We start from the raw sequence: 6,323 nt of genomic DNA, 5'->3' as shown, positions 1-6,323 counted from the left end.
GGGGCCTGCCTGTGGTCCTGTTCATTTGCCTCAGTGCAGACCGAGGCTGCAGAAAGAATGACCCTGTCCAGTGGGGCATGGCGTGGCGTGATGGCCCCGGGTACACGTGTGCTGAGTAATGACCAGTTGCCCCCGTTTGCCCAAGTGTGAGGAATTTCTTGGGACCTGGGACTTCCAGTGCTGGTCAGGACAGTCCTAGGCAAGCCGCAACAGTTGGCCACCCTGGTGCCGAGCTGCAGGCTGCATCTTAGGGAAAGGGCAGGTGCGGCCTAGTCCTGCCTGTTTGTGGTCAGGGGATGTTCTGTTCACCTGCACAGGAGAAGGACTGTGCCAAGGCCAGGCAAAAGGCCCAGAGCTCTGGGCTGATTGAGATACCTGTGAAGCACCTTGTCTGGGGCATCTCTCCTTGTGAAAGCCAATGAGGGGTAGGGTGGGCCAGTTAGCACGGGGTCGGGTGCAAGGGCTAAGCTGGGGGAAAAGAGGCCAGCTATCTGCTTTGGGGAGTGCTGGGGAGAGACACCAGGAGTAGCAGGGAATGATGATGAGTGCACAGGATTTGCATCAGGGAAGTGTTGGTTCAGGCCCACTTACTGCTGGGTGCTTCAGTGTCTTTGGCTGGAAAATGGGAAGAGAGGTACCTGTTCACCTGCCTCAGACACTTGCAGTGAGGAATCTGAGGACGCCTGGGCCAGTGGGTGGCAAGCTGGACGGCTGGGGCCGGGGTAGTTTGTTGGCTGGAGAAGCCTTGCTGAGGCCCAGCTCTCAGCTGGTCAAGGAAGTGGGCAGAGGAACCCTTGCCTTCCTATCCGTCCCAGATCAGCATCCAGGGCTGCCTTCTCTGCAGCAATATGGCTCCTGGCCCTCAAGCCCCACCTCTGGGGCCATATAAGGAGAGCTGTGTCTGGGACGCAGGCCTCAAGGGGGGCTCCCCTTCCTTTTCCACCATTATCCTCACCCTCAGGGTGTTGGCTCTTTTCCCGTGGACCAGGGGTTAGTGGCCAGGCAGCAGCCCTGACACCACTTACTTAGCTGGGTGGTCTCAGGCAAATCACTTGTCTTTTTGGGGCCTCAGTTTTTTCATTGGTAAAACTGTGGGGATAGATTAGGTCTCTGGTTTTTAAATATTTGTTTTTAGTACTGGAACCTCTTCTCCAGTCAAGGTTCTAATTACACTAAATAAAAGAGATAACAGTAGGTGATTGAAAAACTGGACCACATGCCCCCCTCCCCCTCACACCCAGGGCACCCGAGGGCCCGCAGGGACCCAGTTTGAGAGCCCCCTTCGGGTGCCTGCCATCTCTAACACTATCGTTGGTGGCTCACGGGCAGGGATGTCCTTGTTTCCTTTTCCAGGGAGCCCAGTGACTGTCCCCCAGCCCCGCACCTCCTGGCACCTTCTACCAAGTATGGAAGCCTTCGGATTTTCCAAATGCTGGTTCCCACTGACACTGAGGTCTGTCTCAGCCCTTGTTACAGAGTTCACTGGGGCTACAGACCCCTGTCCCTCCTTGTGCAAGTCACGGGACTAAAGTTACGCTCGGCCACAGCTGACCTTGTGAGGCACGCCTGGGCTTGTGAAGGACTTCCACATGCCTCTTCTCATGCGCCCCCCAACCTCCCCAACAGCCTGCAGGACAGGTCTGAGAACCTCACTTCACAAATGAGGGAAAGGGGTCAAGTGATCTCAGGAGACTGGCTCGAGATCCCCCCATTTGTGGGTACAGAGCTGGGCGCCCAGCCAGGAAGTCTGGTCCTTTCCTGGAGCCACCGTCTGGGGCACCCGGCCACGGCCCAAACTTTCCCCAGCTTATCCCTGCTGCTGTCACCTGCAGGCACCAAAGGCAGAAAGAGGGGGTAGGAGTGTATGAGGAAGGCAGGAAAGAGGAAAATCTTCCTTCCTTGTCCTGGGGGTCTGCAGCAGTGTTCTTCCCAGCTGCCTCACCACCCTACCTCATCACCTTCCCCTGCTTCAGTCAGAGAGGGGCTGGGGGCCGGGAGGGCCAGGGAGGGCAGGTCCTCAGAAGCCGGGACCCCAGGAACAGGTAGGGGAGGCTGCCACTGGCCGGGCACCTGACCTGGGTCATCCAAAGGCCCCCAGTGCCTGCACTGACGTCATCAGTGCCCTGAAGGGACAGGCCGTCTTCTCCCAGTCTTCTCTGGCTCCCCTGACCACAAACAGGCGAGGGCGCGGGGAGGAGCCAGAGGCTGGAAACGTGAGCCGAGAGGAGTCAACAGTTCCTCAAATTGTGTTACAGCCCTGACTGCCAGCTCCAGTGCTAATAATATGAACAGATGTGGGTCACGCAGCTCCATCCTGTGGCCTGAATCCTGCCCCGCCACATGACCCCAGGCTGGCAGTGCAGGGGGGTTCCAGTCCTGGGGTCCTGGGGTCCTGGGGGTGAGGCTGGGTGTGGGAGGGGCCGTCTGTATAAAGCCCACCCTGATCAGGCTAGCAGCCCGTGCACTCCACGGTCGATAGAGAGGCAACATTAAGGACTAAATCAGTGAGTTTTGTAGGATGATGACAATTATAATAAAAAACTTTAAATGATACAAATGAAAATTACTTCCTTATGTATAACTTTAAAATTGTAACAAAAGAAATGATAATGTCCTTTATAGCTGAGGCTTGAAACCTGATCCAGGATTTTGTTTCCGGTGCTCCGGTGTTGAGAAGGGACCTGGAGGGGATTGAGGCTCACAGCCGTCCAAAGAGCAACGCCCGTGTGCCTCTCCGAGCCTGGGCTCTGCCAGGACACCCCCAGCAGGGGCTGCCCACGCGGCCCCTGCAGTCCGGTGGTGGAGGTGGGAGGCCGACTGACACACGGGGTCAGCACCCAGGGCCACAGGCTGGTAGCCGGCAGGCAGCAAAGCCTGCCAGAAGTGATCCTGAGGCCTGTGGCCAGGGCAGCACCAGGGCGACCAAGGGACAGAGCTGGGTCTGAGCTGGGCAGGAGTGGGTGGTGTCACCCAGCAGAGGCCTGAGTGCTGGAGAGAGGATCCTCCTCTACTCACCTGGGTGGTGCCCGTGTCGGGACCAGGATCAGAGGTCCCCTGGAGAATGGGCACTGTTTATGGTTCTCATACTGGCCTCCGGCACGCCTGTCCTCATTCAGGGAGAGGAGACGTGGGCATTTCCAGAGGGACTCTGCCTCCCCCAGGGGGTACAGAAAAGGCCCCACTCAGTGCTCACTTAACCCCCAGGAGACTGAACCTCCTCCCACTGTCCTGCTGGATGCCGGTCCTGTGTGTGAGTTTATGTCGGCAAAACTATCTACAGGGCTACCTCGGGCAGGGCTGGTGAGGTGGAGGAAACTGCAGGGGGACAGCCACAAGTGGCCATTAGAAAGATGCCTGGGCGGACACCTGGGTGGACACTGTTCTTCCTTCAGCGGTGTCCATGGAGGCCGCACTGTGTGAAGGCCCCGGGGCTGCAGCACGGAACAAGACAGGCAGGTGGCCCCAGGCAGGCCCTTGCCCCTCCAGGATGTGAGGCCTCTGTCTCAGAACTGCACAAACTCTCCAGAATCACACTGTTGGAAGGCGGGGCCAAGCTGAGGCCAGGGCCAGGCCTAGACTGTGGGAACATGGGCAGGCCTCCCAGAGGACATGGGGGAGGGGGGTGGAGGAGCAGCAGGGAGGCTGCTGGCAGAAAGAACTGGGGCAACGTGTCAGGAAAGGGTGGGTGGAGGAGGCTCCAGCGGGCAGCGGGGTCAGAGCGTGAGGGCCCTGCCAGCCACCTGGACCCAGGAGAAGGATCTCACTCTGTCCCTCTGGCCTCCATTTTCCCCATCTGTGGAAAGAGACCACCAGCGTGCTTCTGACATCTGTCTCTTGGGCCCTTCACTGTGTCCATCATTAAAAAATGGCAACAATCCAGTTAAGGAAGTGGAGCTGCCTGCCAGAGTCCCTGCAGGCCCCGAGCCGGACCACTTACCCTTAACAGCACCAACTCTGCTGGGGAACTGTACCCTCTCCTCCCAGGGAAAAGGCCGGCGAGTCACAGCCATAAAAGGCAGCCCCACTCTCCCTGAGACTTCGTTTAGGCCAAACTGTCCACAGGGAAGGGAAGGAAAGGGGATAAGGTGTGGCAGTAAGCCTCCCAAGCAAACCCCCAACTCTTGGGCTCTGGGAGGACTGCTCGGCCATGGGGGCTCCTGGAGAGCGCCTCCCCACACTGCGCGTCCTGCCCAGCCCTGGACACTTACTTCTTACTCAAAGGGCTGTGGGGCTATGGAAGCATCAGGAGGCCTGGGCCTATTCTTAGGGAAACGTCCTCCATGAGGGTCTGGGTGGGGGTGGCAGGGTGAAGGCCACACCTAGGCCTCCAGCTTTGCCAATCCCCTCTGCCCATGCCCCCACGGCTCGCCGGGACTGCTGGTTCCTGAGCACAAGGTCTCTTGTTCATTCATTCACAGTGAAGTTCTTTCTCGGCCCATGGCCACTGGGTGTGACAGGCAAGGTGACAATTATAGATTGGGGACCTGGCCTGTGTATTGTTCCCTGGATGCCGTCACTTCCGTACTTTCCCAGCTCTAGGACTTTGCTCACACTGTCCCCTCCAGCCAGAGTGCCCACCCCACCCCAGCCCTGCCCTCACTCCTACTTCCTTCACAGATGCCAGTTCCTTTATCAGAGTCCCCAGCCTGCCCTTGCACCTGCCATGCTCCCAGGTTGTTGTCCTCAGGCCTCCGTGCCCTGGAGTCTGTTGAACTCTGGCCTCTTCTGTGCCCCCTAACTCTGCCAGGGCAGCCTGTGTCTCGGTCACCTCTGGTGTCAGTGCCTGCAATGGGACCTGACGCTTGTTTGGTGAATCAGTTCATCATTGTTGAGGAAGACGACAGAGTGTCTGTGTACCAGACACCATGTGCTGTCTGTGTCATAACCTGTTTTTCTCCTCACAATAACCTAGTGAGGTAGGTGGTTTCTGCCACTGCCATTGTGAAGACGAGGACACTGAGGCAGGAGGTGAAGTGACATGCCCAAGGCCAGCCAGTGCAGATGGATCCAGCCCCGGGGAAGTGGGGCTGTGGCATCCACAATGACGCCCAGCGGGTCTACTATGCTGCCTTTTGTAGGCGATGACAACTCAGGGAAGTCGCCCTGCACACCCAAGTGGGCGCCACCGTCACTGCCAGGAGACAGGGTGTGCCTGCTTCTGCGGGCAGCTCGCCCCAGCCCACCCGGCTCAGATTAAGTCCCATTTCCCTTAGTGCAGCCTTTCTCCCCTTTTGAACTCGGGTCTCTCACTGCTGTTTGGCACAAATGGGGTTGAGCTCCTTGAAAACAGTGAGTCTGGGTTCAGCCAATGTTTGCAGAATGCTTGCTTTGCTAAATACACTCCCAAAGACACTCACAGCTTCACGAAGACCCTTGGTCAAGGCCTTCCCTTCCCCAAGCCTCAGTGCCTGTTCTGAGTCCAAATAGTCCAAACTGCATGGTGTGACATCCTCTGAGTGTTCCGAGCTGCTCCAGAACTAACACAGTGTCCCAGTCTATTTACCTGGGTCTTGGCACTGCTGTGTGTCTCCAATAGAAAGCCAGGTGGGGATGGTGTTACAGCTGAGCAGGGATGCACATTCCTTGCTCCTTGGAGCAGTTCCCTCCTTGGGGCAGCCTGGGATGAGGAGATACGCTGGCAGATCCCAGGAGCTTGGATGGGCTACAGGTTTTGCCACCTGACAGTGGGTGGGGACACTTGTCAAAGGCTTTTTTTGCAGCAAACAGTTGGAGTCTGTCCCGCCCCTTCTGGCTCACTGAGCTGCACGCTGAGGGCAGGGGGATGGGCTGGTGAGAGTGGGGGAGCGGGGACCGCCCCTGCCAACTGCAGTTAACAAGTGGCGGCTCGCAGGCCAGGCAGGGCAGATGTGGTGACCCCAAGTGGGGCAGCCAATGAGCTCCCAGGCTGCAGTGGCACCACCAGGCAGCCTGCCTGTCTTTGGCTGGAGCGGCAGTGGGAGGGGCCTCAGGCCGCCAGTCAGGGCTGCTGGGCCCTGTTTCTAGGAGGCCCCGGGCAGATCTGCCGCTTCATTCACGGGAAGCCCCACTCAGGCTGCTTCAGTTTAAACTTTTCCAGCCTCCTGGGGGAGGGCAGGCTGTGGGGGCGGTGTGGGAATGATGGCTGGGAAGACTGTGCAGCCAGAGATGGAAACTTGGAGAACTTTTCCCTGGCCCTGCATCCAGAGTGGGCCAGAACTCCAGGCTGCAGAGAAGGGAGGTGCCCAGAGCAGGAACTCGGGGAGCAGGGGTTGCACTCACGTCCGGCTGCCAACCCAGGCCTGGAATCAGGGGTCCCAGAGTCCTGGTTTGAGTCCCTTACCCTT

The sequence above is a fragment of the Phyllostomus hastatus genome, unplaced genomic scaffold, assembly GCF_019186645.2.
Source record: "Phyllostomus hastatus isolate PE091 unplaced genomic scaffold, TTU_PhHast_1.1 phas_contig_38, whole genome shotgun sequence".
NCBI classification, from domain to species: domain Eukaryota; kingdom Metazoa; phylum Chordata; class Mammalia; order Chiroptera; family Phyllostomidae; genus Phyllostomus; species Phyllostomus hastatus.
The sequence above is the reverse complement of the archived record's forward strand: the minus strand, read 5'-3'. Positions refer to the sequence as shown.